Genomic DNA, 23,758 nt, shown 5'->3' on the forward strand with positions numbered 1-23,758 from the left:
TTGTTTATTTGTTTCTGGAAAAGTGGTTCCAGTCGTTAAAATAACGATAACATAATAGGCCTGTCGTAGCGCCCTTCTTGATAAGTTGAAAATGGTGCAGTCCTGCTACAAATGTTGTATTGTGCGTTAGTTCGTTATATGTATTTGAAGAGGAACGCCGCAGCAGCATTCCTTTTTGAGTTGGTGGATGTGTACATCAACAATGTCCGATCTTATTGAATCCTGGAAGGAACAGTGACACAACTCATAAATGCAATACTTGAGAAAAGAAAAATCCATTATGTTCTTTTAACAGTAATACGGGAAATTAGTTGCGTTCTCGTCAATTATGAGGTGTTTTCAAGTAATTGTTAATTAATTGTTTGAGTTGTGTCACTTCCTTGCGTTCCCGAAATCGTTTTTCTTTTTTTTTTGTGAAGAGCCCTCGTGCAATACTTTTCACGCTTTTTTACCTCAAATAATATATGTTTTTTTTTAATTACTGTAATGTAATACGATATTCGAACCCCCATCAGGCGAAGTTAGTAGTTAAGTTAGAATAAAAAATTAAAGAAAATTTGAAATTGTCTTATAAAATAATGCATAACGCAAAATTGTATTTTATTTTATTTTTGTTATAATTTCTCACAGATTGTTATATTATTATATTATATTGATTACATTTCATTATAATGTTACTACATTTTACTTTCATTATAGCAGATATTTGCATTTTTTTTACATTACACGGCAAGATATTTCGTAATATTTACATTTGCAGTAATCGGTAAAACAGGGTCTTTACCTCCAGATACATATGCATGTCTGAAGGACGTTGTACTGTAAGGTACAGACACTGTATAAACACAGACACTGTAATAATCAATCACATTAAAACTGTGTTCAGTTTACATTACACACGAAACATGTCAGCTCATAATGTGCCCTTTTTCTTGAACGACCCATGCACACCTGCGTGTAGCAATACTGAAGCGATTGTTTTGCTGCCGTGGAGAATCAATGAAGTAGAATATAACAAAAATGACGCAACTTGCCTGATATGGGAAAATTTAGAGATAGAAATGCGACGTTTTCCTTACATGTTTGGACACTTTACGCGCGTTATTTCGGTAATTTAAATTAAAACTTACCGTTTCTGTTTTGGGTCTCGTCGGGATACGATACCACACACTGATTACAATCACGGATGGATCAGTTTTAAATGTCTTGCACAACATATGTTCGGCGCCCACTGGTTTCTTTGACAGCTCACACCTGTCCGACAAGTCCGTCGACCCGATGCAACAGCGGAAATGCTGGAGCTATGTCCGTCCAATCTAGATGACTCCTTCGGACGCCTGATCACTGTTCTGTACTGGGTGAATTACTGAGATGCGAGAGAAAGTGTTATAGCAGGTAGCCAAATATATGGATTCAACGCCGTCGATAAATGTGAATACCCAGCCATAATCGGCAAAATCATGCTGAGCGTTTTCCGTTCCTGCCAATGTCTGAAACTAACAGAACATCACCGTAAAGTGTAAATCGTCTCAGTAGTGTACCATAGAAATCTGGTGAGGATGTTAGACGATGACTGAGGATAGCTTCTCCTAGGGGTTACTTCTGTTCAAGGACAATTTCCAGACTCTCTTCACAGGACACAGTCACACACACTGCTTCTTTTGGGCGTAGAGATTTATCTCACCACTGTATTCTCCTAATACGTCACCCAGTGAATGCTTCGTCTTTCTGCTTATAAATAAACCACTGATTTCCAGAAGTACGAAGGGGTGATTTTCGAGGTTTCTTTCGTCGCAATTTGATTTTGCGAAGAGAAAATTAATACTTTATCGCTAGCCTTCGTAAGCCTCATCGATATAACAAGGTTTGCTAGTTGTAGGATACATTCGACAAACACAGCTCTGCCTAATAGCTCACTTCCACGTATACAGCGCATGGCACTGTCTGAGCGGAAAGCAAAACAAAGTTTCAATTCAGCAACGCAAGTTGAGGTACGACGTCACGACACTGTTTCAGCCGACGTCGTCTGGTCGATGGAACTCATAATTCCATGACAAGGCCAGAAGCACTAAACATAACTTCAGCTCGCTGCCCCCTTTCGTTCTCGTTAGTTTTGACGGGCATCTTTACGCCTTCCGTAAATGTGAAGTATTCGGGCTGTTCCATCAACTTTGGTTATGAGGGTCTGCTGTGAAAGCCGCAAACGTGGTCCGTCATCTCATAGAGAGATCTCATGAAACGTAAAGTAGACGACCAACATACCACGTGAACTATTGCATCTCCAGTGAAATAAAAGTTTCTATAGGTATGAAGAATTTACATCTCTACTTGCGTAGTAAGGGTTCCGCAATCTCAAAGAAGAATTTGAAGTAAATGATTGCTGCGGCTAAATAACTTACTGTCATTCTTAATCAACGATAAAAATTACTCTTATCGGACACATTTGATTACCATATGTAAGATTTCTACATGGCAGTCCATGTTTTAGAGCTTTTCTTTATTGTAAACTGTCTCAAACATTAGAAATCTAATATTATCAACGATGTACTGAATACATCAGTATAAAACAGGAAGGTAATCAACTGCGTATAAATAATTAATTATTCCACTATCTAAATACTATGCACTTAACGTCTTCACTATGTACTCATACAGCATACGTTGTTCCGCTCATTATATATTTAATTTGTTTTTATTGCATGTATTGCACTGACACCTCAAAACAGCAACACACTGAATCACGCCAGGAATGAAACAATATAATAATTTAGTCATTTCATCTAGTATTTCTCATTCAAACAATTTTATAGGAATGTGTCATTTCATATAGGGACGTTCGTCGTAAATAGGTTGGTGTGATATCGTATAACACAATATGTGAATAACATTCGATGAAAATTTGTGCATTTATAAACCGGTTAATGATTTCTATGTTTCGCAAATAATATTGGAATTAGATGGCTTCCTATATAACACAAAATTGTTTGTAATACGGTAGGAAATATTAACTAAGTCGTGTTTAACATTGACGAATGAACTTAAGAATTCATTACTATTTGCGTCTTGACATAAAATATTCAGGTATCCTGCGTCGGCATTTACTGAAGCAACATCAACTGAGGCAGAGATAAAAGCAAGTGTGCAGGTGAGAAACAGATGCTTTTATGTGATTGACCCAGTTGTAGAATGTGAAAGTATTACAACAACTGAAACCTGGAGCCCATGGGGAAAAAAAGTTTAACTGTCTGCTTACATATGAGAGAAAGGTCCTCAGCAAAATATAGTGATCTGTCTGGGAAACCTAACTTCGCTGGAATGGTGAAACTCGAAAGAATACAATGGTCTAGACATGAAGTTTTTTAATAACAATTAAACCACTATTTAAATTCATATATTTATTAAAAGTTAAGTTACCTATTATTAAAGAGATGAATTTATTACGTAATAAAATATTTGTATTAATATAGGTAGATATATTAAATTACATTTATATGACTTAGTAGGAGTGGTAGACCCAAACTTGCAATGGACTAGGTCCCATTAGCCAGCACATTAATGGGAAGGCGTAGAAAGAGATGGATACCGCAACACCACGTCCATTGAGTGACGTCAGGTAACCTACTCTGATGAATTACCTTTTACAGCCTATTGGACAGATGAGCCTTGACTGTGTTCTGCATACTAACGAGAGGTCATAAGAAAATTTTCTTTGTGATCTGATTTCCGTTTTGGCTGCGGTGAGACTGTTGTGGTGAAGCTTTTAAACGGCTGCGCAGTGTTTGCACTTATTGCTGAAAATTGCATCCAATTCGACAATCGTTGACTTGTAAAACCTTTGTTATTCTTGGACCATTATTGTCAGTGTATTTGGTAAAATACGCCTCTATGATTCATTAACCTAACACAGTGTCTTTGACTATAATGTGGTCGTAATCTTACACCGAACTGCCTCAGTAACTGGAAGTAATTTTTATCACCGGTGCTATATCCGCTTATGCGCAAACCAGTTTCACACTGAAAAAGTGGTCAGAGAAGATACGTCATAAACAAAAAACTCAGGAGGACGTCATTATCGGGAGAAAGAAAACTAGTGTTCTACGGATCGGAGCGTGGAATGTCAGATCGCTTAATCGGTTCGGTAGGTACAGAAAATTTAAAAATTGGAATGGATAGGTACAAGCTAGATATAGACGGTATTAGTGAAGTTCGATGGCAGGACGAACAAGACTTATGGTCAGGTAAGTACAGGGCTATAAATATAAAATCAAATAGGGGTAATGAAGGAGTTTTTAATTATGAATATAAAATAGGACCGAGGGTAACCTACTACGAACAGCAAAGTGAACTGATTTTGTAGCAAAGATAGGCACGAAGCCTACGCTTACAACAGTAGTACAAGTTTATGCGCTAACTAGCTCCGCAGATGACGAAGAGATTGAAGAAATGTACGATGAGATAAAGGAAATTGTTCAGATAGTGAAGGGAGACAGAAACTTAATAGTTATGGGGGACTAAAATTCAATAGTCCGAAAAGAAAGACAAGGAAAAGTAGCAGCTGAATATGGAATGGGGGTAAGGAATGAAGGAGGAACCCGCTAGGTAGAATTTTGCACAGAGGATAACTTAATCATAATTAACACTTGGTTTAAGAATCATGAAAGGAGGCTGTATACGTGGAAGGGGCCTGGAGAGACAAGGGACCTGGGCACACTAACCTAAGGACATCACACACATCCATACCCGAGGCAGGATTCAAACCTGCGACCGTAGCAGTCACGCAGTTGCAGACTGTAGCACCGAGAACTGCTCGGCCACCGCGGTCGGCCGATAGTTAAACCACGCCGCATAAAATGTTGGATATGCTATCCTCAATATTGATTTCTCTAAATTTAAAGAATGAATTTCTGATAGCAGTATCTATTTGAGAATTCTGTTTCACACTGTCCAATTACATTAGTGAGCCAATGCTGCCAAAATGCGTGATCATACTTGTAGGTACAGAAGAAAACGAAAATAACGGTAGGTTCTAGGAAACGTAGCCTGGAGCACTTACGAAAATATTCGACTACTTTATTAGTTTCTAAACTGTATTTGAAATTTCTGATTGTTTGGGGACCAGATATTGGTGAAAGTCTGTCTTAAAATTAATAGTTAAAGAGAGAATTCAGAATATTTAATATTTTGTATGGCAGGCGAAAGAGAGTCAAACTTTCATATATAAAACAGTAAGGTTTGTAGAATAAATCGGACTGTGACGTAATTTACGACGGGACAATGCTATATTGGGAAGTGGTTCAGAGTTATTTCTTGCCGTGAAAATATGCCTTATTTGGGTAGTAGGCTGCATTGACAGCCCCTATTGTCTCTCACGGCAATCGACGCTCCCTCCCATATTTTCATGACTCTCTGACTCTCCCGTCTAATGACAGCCTTGAGAGGAATGGCACATTGTGGCATGTACTGTGCTTACAGACCTGTTTATCTGCTTGGACTGTTTGCTCTTTTCTGTAGATAATCATGTTCCCTTGTAACTAGCAGAAAGATAACTGCTATCTCAGTTGTTGAAGAGGTAGCACTTTGAATTGCGTCAAAAGGTTAAATTTCTCTGCTGATGAGTAACTTCTTTCTCCTGTGGACGCGTCAATTTCTCCGGTGCATTCAGGTTCACATGGAACTGTTCGATAAATAAGTATTATTCGTCTGAAAAGCGAAAGAAAGCCACAGTCGGAGGAACACGACAGAAACGCCATGTTATTCCCATTACTTTGAGCGATATGTGTACATAACTTTACAAAAATTGTGGCTCTCTCATATATAAAATTGATATTTGAAGGTAAAAGGTGGAGTGCTATCTTTCTTATTATTTGTCACTCTTAAAAAAGTTGCAGTCCAACGTTGAGATCTGCTAAAACATTGTTGTGGAACTTTAAAGTCATATACACCCATCTCTAAAAGATTGCCCTCCGCGCGAATACCATAGTACGTCGCATCTAGTAGCTCGCTGTCGCCTATTAATGAATTTTCATCTGCTGGTGTGCATTACTATGATATGCATTGCCCATGGCGTCGATATTGCCTTGTGGCCTGTGGTGCCGTAAAGAGTCGTTGTCTGATGTTAAACGGCGGTTCAGCAACCTCCGTAGAGAGACCTGATGTGAGGCCGATTGCGAAGGCACTAGTAACCGCCAGTAACCGGCCTCATTCCTCCATGCAGCACCTCGACCAACACTTAAAATAAGATGGTTTTAAAGACCTACACACTTAACAATTGTGTTCACGTCTAGGTACTGGAAGAGACAGTTTCGATCGGCGCCCCTAACCAACGGCTAATACATTTTAAAATGACTAGAGCTTTGTGGGATCGTCATTTTAGGTCTGTAAGACGTGGTAAACAATGTTAAACAAACTGTAATGTGGTAAATCATTACTGCTTTTTTAACTGAAACAGTCACCCTCACACCGCACGCAGGGAAGTTAAAATAGAATGTTAGCGGTTAAATGATGGACACACACAGACTTTCCACTTGATAAATTAAAAGCTCTCTCCTCTAACCACTACTCCAGTGTATTAATTTTTGGTCGGTTGTCAGAATAGTTGAGGGAGGAATAAAAGACGTGTCCACAATTAAAGAACACTGGACATGTCAATGCCATACTAATGGTAGCTGTGGCATAGACTGTCATCCTTGCAACACTACCTTGAGGTTCATCGTTCGTTGTTCAAAGTGGTCATAAAGAGCGTGATCAATACGAAATTCTAGCCGGCCGAGGTGGCCGAGCAGTTCTAGGGGCTACAGTATGCAACCGAGCGACCGCTACGGTCGCAGTTTCGAATCCTGTCTCGGGCATGGATGTGTGTGATGTCCTTAGGTTAGTTAGGTGTAAGTAGTCCTAAGTTCTAGGGGACTGATGACCTCAGTAATTAAGTCCCATAGTGCTCAGAGCCATTTTTGAATACGATATTCTAAATAAATGTGGAGACATCGAAGACAGTACTAATACGGGAGGACGTCTTCGAAAGTGCCGTTCATGGGGCTTACTGAGGATGTTGTGCCTCGAAGTAGTATAGTAGTACAACTCTCAAAAAATACCCCTGTTTACTTATACCTGTACAAGGAACCTTTTTCTATTGTCGCTTCCAGGAGGGGCAGCTTATTAAAGTTGGAATGATAGTTCCTGAGCCTGCACTGAACGTGCCTGAGGAGCTGCTTAGATTCTCTTGCTGAGACAAGGAGGCGACTCACTGTCTGCTCCAACACTGCGATTTCTAGTCAGGCGTATAAGCACTTGTGGTACATGTTTAAGAAATTGCATTGGAATCGCTTCTCTCTTGGAGTAGGTGTAGGGTCCTAACATTTACATTCTCTGAAAGTTATTTCGAACAATTAGTTCATGAGCCCACTCGAATAGTAAACGGATGTGAAAATAGACTCGGCCTCTTGGCAAAGAATATTCCCGAGGTAATAAATAGCACCGAAACGGATACAGGGATTGGTGAACACCGGATTGTCGTAGTGCGACTGAATACCGTAACTCCCAAGACCACTAAGATAAAAGAAAAAAACATAAAAAAGAAGATTAAAATTCGCCTGACGCCTTCCTGAGAGACTATCTGCACTCCTTCGAAACTAATAGTTCAAGAGCAGACGAAATGTGGCTTTATCGCTAAGAAATGTTCTGGACATAAATTGAGATATTTACATCAATTAAATTAACAGACGGCAGATCAGATCCTCCTTGCCACACAAAACAGGTCAGCATCCTGTTGCAAAAGTAACGGAGAAAGCAAGCCAAATTTAAGCGAATGTGAAATCCTCAAGATTGGCCATCTTTAACAGAAGATCGAAATTTAGCGTGGACTTCAATGCGAAACGCTTATAACAGTTTCCACGACGAAACGTCGTCACCTGGTAGGAAGTGCAAAGAGAATACTAGGAATTACAATTACGAACAACTTAAAGTCGAAAGAACATATAGAAAATGTTCTGGGGGAAGGCGAACGAAAGACTGCGTTTTATTAGCAGACACTTAAAAGATGCAAGAGATCTAATAAAGAGATTGCCTGTACTACGCTTGTCAGTCCTCTTTTGGAGAACTGCTGTGCACTGTGGGATTATTACCAGAAAGAATTAACTGAACTCATCACAAAAGTTCGAGGAAGGATCGAGTTATTTACTATTGAAAACTAGGAGAGAGCGTGTGACGGGCATCATGATAGCGGCAAGTCACAATCAATGCCTTCTCTTCACGAAAGCAATGGGAATATTGTCGATGATACTTCCACTGAAACAGACTTATTAAACGCAGAATTCAGAAATTCTTTCACCGAAGGACTCGAACTAAATACTCCATAATGTGAGTAAAGAACAGCTGCGAGCATTAGTAACTTAGAAGTAGATATACTCGGAGTAGTGTAGCAACTCAAATTACTTAATAAAAGCAAGTCTGCCGATCCATATTGTATCCCAGCTAGGTTCCTTTCAGAGTATGTTGATGCAATAGCTCCGCACTTAGCAATTATATGCAATCACTCTCTCGACGAAGGGTCCGTACCCAAAGAATGAGGAGTTGCACAGGTGACACAGATGTCCAAGACAGGCAACAGGCGTGGTCCACTAAATTACAGGCACATATCAAAACACATTGATATGCAGCAGGATTTTGGAACATATATGGTGCTCGAACATTATGAATTAACTCGAAGAGAAAGGTTAATTGACACACAGTCGACAAGGATTTAAAAAACGTCTGTTTTGTTAAAAACACGAATTGTTGCATGCTATCGACAAGGGATTTCTAATTAATTCCGTATAGCTAGATTTCCAGATATATCTAGATTTCCAGAAGGCTAATGATACAGTACCTCACAAGCGGAATGTAATCAAATTACGTATCTTTACAAACGCTATAGTAGGCAATCCTAGCAGCCGTCTTAGGTTGTTTGCAGATGATGCTGCCGTTTATGCTGTAGTAAAGTTGTCAGAAGATCACAACCAACTGCAAAAAGGTTTAGATGAGATATCTTTATTGATCTAAAATTGGCAATTGACGCTAAATAATGAAACGTGTGAGGTCATCCACATGTGTGCTAAAGAGAATCCGTTAAAATTCGGTCGCATGATAAATAATAGCAATTACAATTACGAACAACTTAAACTGGAAATTAAACATAGAAAATATTATGGGGAAGGCAAACCAAAGACTGCGTTTTATTGGGAGACACTTAAAAGATGCAACAGATCTAATAAAGAGACTGCCTGTACTACGCTTGTCAGTCCTCTTGTGGAGTACTGCTGGCAGTGTGGGATTATTACCAGATAGGATTAACGGAACACATCGCAGAAGTTCGAAGAAGGATATTGCGTTTCTTACTATCGAGAAATAGGAGAGAGAGTGTGACGAGCATCATACAGTATCTGAGGTGGAAATCGATAAAAGAAAAGCGCTTTTCATTGAGATGGGATCTTCTCACTTAATTTGAATAACCAACTTTCTCCTCCGAATGCGAAAATATTTTGTTGATTTCGACCCACATAGAGAAGAACGATCGTCATAGTAAAATAACAGAAATCAGAGCTGGCGTGGGTGGATATAGGGGTTCCTTTTTCACCGCACGCTGAACGAGAATGGAATAATAGAGAATTAGTATGAAGGTCGTTCGATGAACCCTTTGCCGCCACTTACTGTCATTTGCAGAACAGCCATGCAGGTATTAAAAAGGGAAGGAGGGAAGAAGGGAATCATTGTGTAACCCCGTGAGATACTGTAACATGCCGTATTGAAACATATTGTGATTAGCTGATGTGTCGCTAACTCCGTGTAATACAGGTCCAGATCCCATATGGAAGAAAGCGAAGTAGTATTTTTAAATTTTGGGAGAAGAAAGGCCCATCTATCTCTCTCAGCGTCCATTTTGTAGCCGGCCGCTGTGGCCGAGCGGTTCTAGGCGCTTCAGTTCGGAACCACGCGACTGCTACGACCGTAGGTTCGAATCCGGCCTCGGGCTTGGATGTGTGTGATGTCCTTAGGTTAGTTTAAGTAGTTCTATGTTCTACGGGACTGATGACCTCAGATCTTAAGTCCGATAGCACTTAGAGCTATTTGAACCATCTATTTTGTATAGTCTGGAAGCTAGATCCAGACAAGCAGTGCTTGTAACTCTTCCGAAATATTCCACCATGGTCACGGTAATGGTTTAGGTTGTCTGGGAACTTCCGTTCCGTATTACAGCAGACACTGCTCGTATCCTACCTCTCAGTCTTGAGCGTCTCTTAACCAGTTGTACGTTTGGTGGAACGGTTTATGGTCGTCAGTAACTGTTGCCATGTCTCTTTTTGCTCTCGCGCTAAGTCGTCAGTATATGAAAGGTTCCGAGGTGTTCTGCAGGTGATGCTAGAAACGAATCCTGCATTGTCCTGACTGCGAAGTAGGTTGCGGCACTCTACCAAGGGATAGATTATTTTCTCAGATGGCCTGAGGACGGTGGAATGCAAGCGTAGCGTAGTGGATTACTGTGGTGATATAATTCACTCATTTCTAGACGGTGTTGAAAGATAGCAAGCTGGATGCACGGCACCCAGATGGATCTAGACGGGGAAAGGCAACTGATGTACATGTCACCGAACTCTTCACATTCAGCATTGTCTACTGAAGCTTGAGAGGCTACTGAGAGATCAATATCGTGATCGACCCTTTTGCGGTGCGTGGTCTGCCTCCTTTTCATTAGATATGTGTCTGATGACATTAGGAAACTCTCAATGGCTCTACATCTTGGGAAGGCGGCTAGGGATCCATAAAGAACTTCCTGTGCATGGATGTCTCCTCATTTATGGAAGGATTAGAGAAGCGGGGTAGTGAGTTCAGTGGGAGCCCCTTGTCTAGATCTTCATTTGAAGGCAGACAGAAGGAAAATGTTGTCAACCTACGACTCACTTATGGTGCCTTTTCCTGAGTGGTGGTGTAGCGGATAAGCGAGGAGTGGTTTCCTTGTTGACGAATTTGCCAATACCTATTCAGCTCTCACTCCATTTTGTCACATTTCTGTAGAGCATGTAGCCTCGTAGGTCAGAAGAGACAGATGGTTTAAAATACACAGTAGAAACATATAAACGTTTGTCTTCCTGAGCTAAAGGTCTTTCTTCCTCTACATGTTTCCTGGACTCGCTGACGTTCCGGTACAGTACTGAAGTAATCTTGTGGCAAAGTTTCTCTCCGTCTTTCCTCCTGCCGTTTCTCCGTCGTGCTGCGGAGCGAGGGTTACTGTAGAGACTGACGTATTTCCTCAATCATTATTGTAATCGTCGCCGCTTCACCAGGAACGACAAAGATCAACTGGTACAACGTTTTCAGGTCTGATTTTGGATTTTCTTGTTGGTTTTTGGCAACTGTGGTTCGTACTGTTTAAAAGAAAACTTTTCCTGTTCCTTTTTTGTGTGTTCCATGACAGTGCATTAACCACACTGACAGTGCATTGTGCTGCCATTATTGTTTCTATTGTAGGTAAATTCGTTTGGGCAACCAGTGGTGCAGGTTCGCATGTACGTTTACCGCTACACATCTGTATACCCTGTTCAGCTCTCAGTGTCTGGTTGCGAAAACTAGTCTTTGGTACAAGTTACTTCAATGCAGAGGTGGATGACCCAAATAATGTATGAGTATGTTGCTATGTGTACTCATATGCCTTCTTCTTCTCAGAGTATGCGGTTCTTCATGTAACGTTTACGTCTTTGGTTTTCTGCTCTTCTTGGAATAATGATCTTACTTTCCTCCAAAACTAGATTGCTTTGGGAGCAATGTATCTACACGGACGGTGCAACGTACTGAGTGCAGGCAGCTAGGGTCCGCCAAAGACTGATTATAGGTAAAGTTACCTGTATGTTTTTCATGCATCGTCACTGTTGCAAACCACAGTGGTGTGACAGATGAGTCAGTACTTAAATAGGACGTAAAATTTTGGGCTAACCCATAGGTGGATAAAGAGTGCTGCAACGTACTCTGTCAACGTCGGTACGCGGGATGTCGGAATGAAAGATAGCATCTTCGCAAGCAAATAATTTTAGTGTTTTCATAAGATTCTTTCTCTCGATGACAGCACACCTTTTCCAACGTTGTACGAATTCTGTGGCATCGGCATCCATGATATCAGTACAGGCCAAAACTCCATTAAAGCATTTTTCCACAGTGTGTAGCTCACTGTTTGTGGGATACTCTCCAGGAGATGTAGCATATTATACCTCGTATAGTTAAACTTTCATGTCTCTAACGAGTGTAATTTTAGGCAGCCTGTTCGTAGATTTAAGTTACACTAAGCATCAGTGTAGTGGCACTTCTTCAAATTTATCTAGCACAAGCTTAATAACAAGGAGAACGTTATTCACGCAGGATGTTGTCTTCACTGGTGGTGAGAGGCATCTGTATTTCATCAGTCGGATGGGGTGTTAATACTGCCCAACAGACCACGTAAATGGCTGCGAGTCTCAGCTGTTGATGTAGCCTTGATGTACGTTTCACGTACTGTTAGGGAAATAAAAGCACCCATATTCAGGCAAACGAGTCCGCCGGCCTGTCCCCAATTCAATCGCCTCTTTGTGTGTGTGAGTGTGTATGTGTGTGTGTGTGTGTAATGGGTCCTTGGTTGGGTCCATTGCTTGGGTCCATCGGTTAGATCACTGGACCTGTGCCTGCTAGCCCCGACCCCTGTCCAGCAGCCCAGAAGCCATCAGTGCAGGCAGCTAGGATCCTCCAAAGAGTAAAAGAAAGGGAAACATTAGGCATCGAGAATGTTGTAATAAACACCCTCGTTCATGTTAAAGGTTCCCTTAACAGTTGAGCCCAAGTAATGGACCGTAAAATACACCCAAAACGTTATGCAACAACGTCCAACCTGACCTACACTGCTGGTTCAACGGCTCAATCGGTCGTCAGTGCATACGCCTTGCACAAATTGAAAACAGCCAAAATAGCGATTCGTTGAACCATCACTACACACATTTTGTTGCAGTGTTGTTTTTCCCACTGGAGAAGTGCAGGTTTCTGTGCCGTTGTGGGCAATGCTATTTTACGTGCTTCCCAGCTCCATTACATGCAGTTACGTTCATAATGTACGCTTAGTAACTTGTTTAGATTGGGCTGTATTCACTGTCTCCAGCGATTCCTGTCACGTTTACTTACATATAATGCCAACATGCCAAGAAATGTGGCCGCGCGGTTGGAGGTGCCATGTCATGGATAGTGCGGCCTGTCCTGCAGGAGTTTCAAGTCCTCCGTAGGGCATGGGTGTGTGTGTTGTTCTTAGCATAAGTAATTTTAAGTAGTGTGTAAGTCTAGGGACCGATGACGTCAGCAGTTTGGTCCTTTAGGAATTCACATACATTTGAACATTTTTAATGCCTACAGTGATACAGGATTGGTCATCATAATAGAATGAAAATAAATAACTAAAAAATATAACTACACACTGACTGTAGAAGCATGTTTTTACCAGTCACAATAAAAGGTTATTTATTTGTCACACGACCGTTTTCGGCCTTGCGCCCATCCTCAGGTGTTTATACCTTCATGTACATCTTTATATTGTTGGAGATCACTGTATAAATACAAAAAAATTCTTTGCTGATGACTAAACAGATATTTTTTTATTTATACAGTGATCTCCAGTAATATAAACATGTACATGTATGTATATACGCCTGAGGATGGGCGCCAGCCCAACACGCTCGCGTGACAAATTAATAACCTTTTGATGTGACTGGTAGTGACTGGTAGCGGAAATTTATCTCCTTCCTGTAAAGGAACAGTCATGAAGTGCAACAGCATCCACTGTGGATTAAATTAATTTGATCGGAAAAGTGTTCAGCCGTGGCGTTGATGGAGGACCCGTCTCGATTTTTGCCTGAAGCGATTAGAAAAACCACGGAAAATGTAAATCGCGATAGCCAGAGATTACTAATTCCATTGTCGAGGTCAGACGCTTCATAACTGCACTGTCTTAATCCACTGAAAGCTGTTGTACATTGTTCTTTGATTTACAAACCATTCACAACAGATAACCTACAAACATAGTTTTGCTCATCGGGTCTGCACAGATCAAGGACATCTGATGGTGACTCCTAAACCACGAACATGATACTATGATCGTTGCACTAACTCCAGTCTAATTTGAAACTTTATTCTAAGCCCATAAACGTACCACTATGCCCCAATCCTGCCTTCATGTCCTCCCTTAAATCCACGCGCGAAACTCAGTCAGCGTCTTATATGATGAGTGAGATGTTGGCCTTAGGAGAATGAGAAGATGTTACTGTCATGCAGTATAGATTTTGGTACTTGGTTATCGTGTAAGAACACTGCAATATGACAAGGTGTTGCTTTTCTCCCATGTCATTATTTATCACTACTCTGAGCTCACTAAGTAATCTCTGATTGTGTAGTACACAGGGTGTGCCACATTACATTCGAACCTCATAAATTGCCGAAATAATATAAAGTGTGAAAAATGCAGTTGCCCATTGATCCACACATGTTAGGGGCTCACACACCTTTCAATAGAAAGTAAGGTTTTTATTCTGCTTTTTTTTAATGACATGTGTTTACTTTTTTATGTCGAAATAAGAATAAGAGGTACATACAGTGATGACAGATTTGGTTTCAGTGCAATAAACCTTACAATTTCCGGAATAATTAACCTTTAAATAATGGAATCGGTGCCACAGTTTCTGCAGTAACGCCCGTTGCCTGTAATGTCTAAAGGCGACTGTAGGAAGTCTTTCTTTGCAGATTATAGCAGAAATTGTTGCTCAGGTGCCATACTTCAAAGCCTACGTATTTCAGAATGTATGAGGTTTAGCAAAACAACTATAGTTTTGATTTTATTGGGAAAAATACATCAGACACTTTAAAAAAACCAATGGAACTTTATGTTGAAAGTAATGTTTGTTTGCATTTATGGACTGTTCATTCGTGCCGAGTGTATGAGCCCCTGACATAGATGCATCCCCGTCCAATTGTGTCAGTCACATTTCGTTTCGTTTCGGAAACATAGAGGTGGAAGAGTTAGGTGCGACACCCTGTATAAACCTTACTAAGAATGACGGAGTGGCCTTTTTAAACAGACTTATTATAGTAATATTTTTCGTCCTCTTGCGTAATATACCAATCAGTTACATTCTTTGATAGAAAATGCTGCTTTGCCTTATTGTTTGTATTTCTTCATAAATGTAAGTTCATACTGTATCTAGTTCCATGATGTCATATGGGACTATTAGTGAAATAGTTAGCAGTATTTTCATACATTGACAACAGATTAGTAGATGTACTTACTATGTGCAGTACGGGCAACTAGGTTTCTAACAGTTCTTTGCAATAGTCCAATTACTACTTAAAATTATCATACTAAGGGCCGTTATCGCAGTTTAAAAATTGTGACTATATTTTTATGCCTTCAATAGAATAGCAAAATCATTCACAGTGTGGTCATGGGTACGTTCATACACTATACTTCCTTTCTCTCATTCCCTCACGTTGAAAATTTGTGCTAAGTTACTATGGGACCAAACTGCTTAGGTCATTGGTCTCTAGGCTTACACACTACTTAATCTGGCTTAAGCTAAGGACAACACATACACACATGCCTGAGAGAGGACTCGAACCTCAGACGGGCGGGGGGGGGGGGGGGGGGCGGGGGGAGCCGCCTAAATCGTGGAAGGCGTCCCTGACAGCACGGCTACCCCTCGTGACTTCTCTCACGTCCTTACGTCCATACATCTTATAGCGCTAATGATATACTATCCTCAGGCTCGTGCACGCCAGTTCACTACAATGAGTTGCGCCAACAATGGAGGGGCACTTGGAAAACTGGTGCCGGTTCTACATCTGTAGAGCTCCATAGCAAACCAATGAGCTCTTTTGACTGCGGCTAATATTTCGTCCTGTGACGTCCCAATCTTCATCAGAATTAACGCTTTAATAGAAATAGAGCCCTTAGCAGAGTGCCAAGGCTATGTTGTGTCAGCTCTTTGCGGAAGGGGCAAATGTAAACATTCGACAGGGGAGACGCGCTAGTCCCATGTGGCAAGTACTGCATTTCTTCCTGCCATTAGCGTAATAGAATGCCCCTGCCTGTGAAGCTGACGCAGTGGCACTCAGGCGTGTTTGGCAGGGCAGAGGGCCGTGTCCTCAGTGTGCACAGGAAATAGCGCGGTGCCCCTACGTCAGTCCTGTTAGGCAGCCCGGTAAACAGCGCGCGGCGCAGCGCCCGCGGACCGCGCCGGCTTCCGGCAGCGCCGGATGCCAACGGGCGTCGCGCAAGCGCCGGATGCGTATTTTGTGCGGCCATATTGTAGCCTGCAGTCTGCTGCGCCTGGCGAACCGTGCCGCTGCAGCGGCACAGGGCCATCCGATATTACTGAACCGTACATAAACACAGTCTATGTCCCCAGAATTACTTTCGTGCAGTATTGTCCGTAATTCGTAACAAACTACTTCCTGAATACATCATCTCACTGTCCAGGATTGTGGATTAGGTAAATGATAAATGATGTTTTATCTTGTGGTCTTTAGTCCGAACCTCCATGTTATTCTATCCTTTGCCAGTCCGTTCATTTCTGCATCACTGCAGCAATCTCCAGGCTCTTTATTCTCCTTAGTGTAGTCATGTCTTGGTCTGCCTCCATCCTTTTAAGCTACCACACTCCCTGTGCTTACTAATACTTCGATATTCCATGACGTATTCTACAATGTGTTCCATGAATACCCTTTCTATCATGCATAGCTCCTTATTACACTACTGGCCATTAAAATTGCTACATCACGAAGATGACTTGATACAGGCGCGAAATTTAACCGACAGGAAGAAGATGCTGTGATATGCAAATGATTAGCTTTTCAGAGCATTCACACAAGGTTGGCGCCGGTGGAGACAGCTGAAAAGTTTCCAACCGATTTCTCGTACACAAACAGCAGTTGACCAGCGCTACCTGGTGAAAAGTTGTTGTGATGCCTCGTGTAAGGAGGAGAAATGCGTACGATCACGTTTCAGACTTTGATAGAGGTAGGATTGTAGCCTATCGCGATTGCAGTTTATCGTATGGCGACATTGCTGCTCGCCTTGGTCGAGATCCAATGACTGTTACCAGAATATGGAATCGGTGGGTTCAGCAGGGTAATACAGAACGCTGTGCTGGATTCCACCGGCGTAGTATGACTAGCAGTCAAGATTACAGGCATCTTACCCGCATGGCTGTAATGGACAGTGCAGCCACGTCTCTATCCCTGAGTCAACAGATGTGGACGTTTACAAGGCAATCACCATCAGCACGAACAGTTCGAGGACGTTTGCAGCAGCATGGACTATCAGCTCGGAGACCATGGCGGCGGTTACCCTTGACGCTGCATCACAGACAGGAGCGCCTGCGATGTTGTACTCAACGACGAAGCTGGGGGCACGAATGGCAAAACGTCATTTTTTCGGATCAGTCCAGGTTTTGTTAACACCATCATGATGGTCGCATCCGTGTTTGGCGACATCGCAGTTAACGCATATTGGAAGCGTGTATTCGTCATCGCCATACTGGCTTATCACCCGGCGTGACGGTCTGTGGTGCCATTGGTTACACGTCTCGCTCACCTCTTGTTCGCATTGACGGCACTTTGAACAGTGGACGCTACTTTTCAGATATGTTACGACCCGTGGTTCTACCCTTCATTCGATCCCTGTGAAACCCTACATTTCAGCTGGATAATGCACGACCGCATGTTGCAGGCCCTGTAACGGGCCTTTGTGGATACAGAAAATGTTCGACTGCTGCCCTGGTCAGCACATTCTCCAGATATCTCACCAATTGGAAATGTCTGGTCTATGGTGGCCGAGCAACTGACTCGTCACAATACGTCATTCACTACTCTTGATGAAGTGTGGTATAGTGTTGAAGCTGCAAGGGATGCTGTACATGTACACGCCATCCAAGCTCTGTTTGACTCAATGCCCAGGCTTATCAAAGCCGTTATTATGGGGAGAGGTGGTTGTTCTGGGAATTTATGTCTCAGGATCTATGCACCCAAATTGCGTGAAAATGTAATCACATGTCAGTTCTAGTATTATATATTTGTCCAATGAATACCCGTTTATCATCTGCATTTCTTCTTGGTGTAGCAATTTTAATGGCCAGTAGTGTAGTTAATTGATTTACCTTTCTAATATGCGTCATTCTACTGCAGTGGTACTTATAAAAATGTACTACTGTATTGTGGTCCGAACTTTCTGTCAACCACTTTTCAGTCCACACTGTACACCACGAAAATTCCTTCTTACAAGACATCTATACGGTTTTATGTTAAAAGGGGAGGGGATTGTGTTTAATGAACAAATACACATCGGAAGAGCCCGCTCTGCTGGTCTACCCGTACACGTATCGTCCATCACGCACGTACAAACAAAACCTACTCTCATTATTGATGACAATTGCTTATGGTGCTACCCAAGCATCGAGCTTGTCTAGTGTTTTTAGCGTCTCATTTCCTAATTTACTTTCCTTAGAATCACCATACATGCCATTACATTCTGTTGCAATTATTTTAGTTTCACTGATATAGATCTCATAGCATCTTTTTATGACTACAGCCTTTCCGTTCACATTGATGTGCCAGAGCCTATACTGTCTCTGACATAATCACAATATCATCAGCAATGCCCAATTTTTTTCACCTGGATCGTTAATCCCCTTTCATATTTATCCTCGGCTACGCTACATCTTACAAAAATGACAGACTTAATAATACAGTGTATAGGCTACAACCACCTTTATAAAAATATCGATTGTGTCGTATATTAAAAAAGGGCCTTTCCATTAAATGTTTCATTCACAATTGATGAGAACTGGGGAAACTGTAATAGAACTTCTTTCTTTCAGTACAGTCATAGGAGGCAGGGAATGTAGGACAGAGGATCTCACTTGAAAATATTTGCGACTTCTAAATTCTGTGTGAAGGCAGTGAAATCTGCTTTAAAATATAAACCCGTAAAATAGAACTCTTTTCAGTTGGTGGGAAACTTCGTCTACTGTTCCAGACATAAAGAAAAATGTTTGTGTGTGTGTGTGTGTGTGTGTGTGTGTGTGTCTGTGTGTGTGTTTGTTTATGTTTATGAGAGTGTTGTATGTTTTGTTAGTTCCTTAAGCTGTTACAAACTACTCTTTTATCACGGAAAGGGAGAAATACGAGCAGAATGTAGTACAGTATTGTGGATCACCGCAAATGCTCACAAGAAGTTAAGATGCCCTTACACGGATAATATTTATTGCGCAGTACTCAGTATTGCACAGCAATGTTGACCGCCTGAGAGCGGCATTGTTGAATTGCAATCTATATTAAACGAAACTGCAGAGCTTTAAAAATATTAACACTTCAAAAGTATTAAGACCCACTCATATATCGTACAATAGTTATATTGTACTATGTAAGAGTAGTATTACGCAATAAATATCATGTCGTACAGAGATCGAGACAAACGCAATTCGCTCCGAACAAATTTTAGCAAATAGCTTTAAAAATTAAACGGTAAAGTGACCACGGAGTGTACTGAAGTGTGAGAATTAAAGCACCATGCAGTACTTTGAGAAAAGAAACTCCTGATTCTGTAGGAAACGCCAGATACCTCCTTGTACGTAATAGCAGAGTAAGCTGGAGGTCATGGTGTCAAGACAGTAAGCAGACATGTTCATTTTACTTGTAGCAGTTTTCAGAATTTACAACCAGTGACCACACATGCCTATTTTCTAACCACAGTTGTCACAGTATACGAAGTACATAAAGTCACGTAAAGTTTCAAGCCTTGTTTCGTTTGCAGCAATTCTTACAATAGAGAAATAAATAGAAAACAGTACGCATGTAGCATACGTTACAGAGTTCACTTGTTTAATTGGTAGTAAGCTGTCGTTGTGATTTACGAATGAGTCCCTGGTCCGTTGAAATGGTTTCTGGAAGCATTACAGACTAATTTCGTCCGTTCTGAACGTCAAGCAGACGGACATGACGAGTGCTGCATTCTCAGATTGTAGGGCAAACTTAATGAAATAGTGCGTCCTCCTTCAGCGTCCCAGAGTGCGAAGTACTGCCGTCAGGTTGGCGAAGCTCTCTGCCGCACTGCGTCACATTCCCTGCGTTCTTGTCGTCATCGCTGCGATGACTGAAACCTGACAACATATTTAAAGGCAGCAACGCCTCTCGGACGGGTTATACTATTAGGGCTAAAATAAAGTGTGATATCTACGCTATACATATAAAAGGCGTAAGATCCAGTGCGTAGCATTGACAAATTTCTAGGTTTACGGCTAATAACGATTTATTATACACTGCGCTGTATTCATGTCTTACGGAAAAAGGAATGGAAAGCGTATAGTGGTAATGAGTCTTTCGGAAACATCCAGGTGAAATACACTTGGAGGCCATTTATTTTGACTGTGTGATTTAACGATATTAAACTCCGCTCTGCCATGTTGTCCTTTCGGATCAGAGCTGGGAAGATAACAGTTAGTTTCCGTGTTCTTAGGCAAAGAATAGTACTTATATGTTATGGACGGTCTTTGGAAGACAGGATTTGTTTACCTACAGACACTAAGTACTTTCTACGGAATTTATTATCTCGAATCTTATCAGTGAAGCCCAGAAAATATATTTTCACTGCGTACGTTGCTGCAGGAATGCATCTGGAGCACGGCATTCCTTGGAAGTGAAACGTAGCTTACTGCATATCCCGGACAAAGAAACTGGAAGAACTTTAAATGCGTGGCTATAGCAGAAAGTTAAAACTTTTGCTGAGAGATAACGCAGGAGATTAAGATGCTCTAGGCAGAATAGGTCAGAAATTAAATCTCCCGTTAGAAAGGAGCGATTACTTCGACATCAGTTATAGATTCCACGACAGTATAAATTCGCACAGTAGCAATAGATATGAAACATTTAGGGACAGATAGTAATTATAAAATTTGAAATGTATTATCGGTGATGCACCTGTACTTGACTTGTTGCCAGGATAAAATTAGCTAAATGTAGAAAGACGATTAATTGTAATGCGCTTAAGTGACCCCTGAATTACATATTTAGTTTAGAGAGCGGTAATTAACTTTTGCAAATACTGTGAAACAACATTTCTCAGTATTTGTGTTTACAGTTTAGTGCACACACAAAAAATTGTATTTACGTATTTTTATAGATGTGAGCTGTATAGCCTACAATTTATATTACGTTATCCGTTCCAGTCTTACCATTCTAGCTCTTACACAATTACGTGGCTTTTTAAAGAAACTTAAATAATAAGGAAATAGTTAATAGAATATGATTCTTACATTTGCTATCATACTGAAGCTATTACATAAATGACGACTTTCAGTTGTGTCAGCTGACAGCTGGATAACTGATGGTAGTAAAGATGTTTGAAATAGTTTTTTGCTAAAGTCATCATGCAATTTACCATTTAAATGTTTAATTTTTTTTAATTTTTTTTTATTTTTTGCTGTGAGCTTTGCTTTCACGGTATTTTCATCATTTTTTGAATGGCCTAGAGACTGCTTAGTGCACTGCGGTAGTGATGAAGTTAACGTCTCCTTTAGCAATATCAACAGTTATGTTGTCTTCATAACGTTTCCAAAGATTAATTCTGTGACTTACACAACAAACTGTTGTCATATTACTGCCAACGTTCTTTCTTTTTGCATTAAAGATATTTTTATGGCCAACACCGGTAAATGTGCTTGGAACTATCCTTACAGGGAGTTACTTTTGCAACCAATGAATATATATCAACGACTGGCTGGAAACGCGTATTGCTCGTACCTCGTACTTTTCTGTTGCCTGCGACGGCAAGTTGCTTGTTATCAGAACATCAAGTGCCTTTGGTTTGTATGATTATGCTGTGCAGATTCCTAATTTCATTATGAGTCAAATACCAATGATGGACTTGATCCAGCTTGGAGCTATCATGCAGCAGTTGTTCTGTACTTGATGATACTGAAATACTAGACACAGAACGTTTTTACGTAATTTTTGTCGAAATTTCTAGACAATTCATTTCTGAACACCACGTCTCTGAGTGTTCATATATGCTCCTAGTACTTGCAGACTATAAATGTGAAGTTTAGGGACAGGAAAAGGCCCGTCCATTGCCATTTCTCGCTTCTATTTTTGGTTCGTCTGTTAGATCTGAATACAAGCTGCTCACTTGTTGTTCAAGTATGATGCAGATGACAACTGCCCATTTTCTCTTGTTACAAACGAGCAATAATAATTTACATGTTACTACAATGATGTCGTTGGCGCATGTAAGGGAACGTAAAATATTATACTGTACTTTGCAAATGTGCCAGTGTTCGTAACATCAGTAGATAAATAGCTGACGTGTAGCCTATTCACTTTCGTCTCAAGATCTTCGACCAAAGAATGTTCAATAATTTTTCTGCAACTTCCCTAGCATGAGTGGCTGTCCTTGTCACAGACTCGCCCTTAATTTTTAGTAGTCGACTGGAATCGAGCCATGAGAAGGGATTGTATGTAACTGTTGTGGCAACATTTGTGGGTTTTTCCCTGGTCATTACCGCTACGTCAACATTTGTGGGTTTTTCCCTGGTCATTACCGCTACGTGCTCTCCTTGTTACGTACAACGTTTGTTCGTTACGGCACCGGAATCCAGGATCCCTTAACCCTGAGAATTTATTCCTTGTTGATGAAACTACTGCTTCCCAACAAAGCATTTGCCGCTACCATGTAAAAATACAGACAGCTACTCTGGCAATACAAGAAGAAGAGGAAAGCGGATGCACCCATAACGACCGAGTATAGTTCCAACATCAGGAAACAGCTGATGTCGTAGATATTACAGCGGCAACATCTAGCTAGTTGCCACACAACTTATGAGCTGGGCAGTCCAAGATGACAATGCAGCGAAATAACGTCATAGGGAGTCAGGTTCAGTCATTCTGATGACCACACAGGATTAAATATAAAAGCCTGTCAGATACTAGAGTAACTTTTCAGTAAGCTAACGATGAAAAATAGAACTGGGGTGAGCACCAGAAGTGTAAAGCTGAGACCTGATGGGCATTAAGGAAAGCTGACCGGACAGGAAAAGCAGGAGAAGTGAGGTCATTGCTGACTCACATCAAAAAACGTTTTGCATCACCCCCGTTCCCAGAACTCCTGAAGATCGACTTTGACTGTGGTCATTGTATCACAGACACAGTCCCTTTGACTGTTCAGAGATGCCACTCAAGCTGCCCAAAGATGTAAACAACCATGCATGAACAGCGCCTTTTAGACGGAGGTGTCCGACAGCCGACCAGTTCCAGTCGTTTCACCAGGAAGGATGTAAACGGCTCTTGTTGTCTGTAGTTCAACTAAGCCCAAAAGGTGAATAACGCGGTTCGATCTCGTCCACATTGTTACATTGTGCCACGAAAGGCTCTCATCAAGGGAAGTGTTCAGGTGTCTCGGCGTGAGCGAAAGCGATGTTGTTCGGACTTGGAGGAGATACAGAGATACTGGAACTGTTGATGACATGCCACGCTACGGTAGCCCAAGGGCTACTACTGCAGCGAGTGCAATAAGGTGGAGGTTCCCTGTTGTTTTGGGATGGCAATATGTTGGGCCCACGTAAGCCACTGGTGGTCATGGAAGGCGCCGTAACGGATGTACGATACGTGAATGCCACACTCCGACCGATAGTGCAACCATATCGGTAGGATAACATATGCGGGGCCGATGACCTCATGG

The sequence above is a fragment of the Schistocerca gregaria genome, chromosome 5, assembly GCF_023897955.1.
Source record: "Schistocerca gregaria isolate iqSchGreg1 chromosome 5, iqSchGreg1.2, whole genome shotgun sequence".
NCBI lineage: Eukaryota > Metazoa > Arthropoda > Insecta > Orthoptera > Acrididae > Schistocerca > Schistocerca gregaria.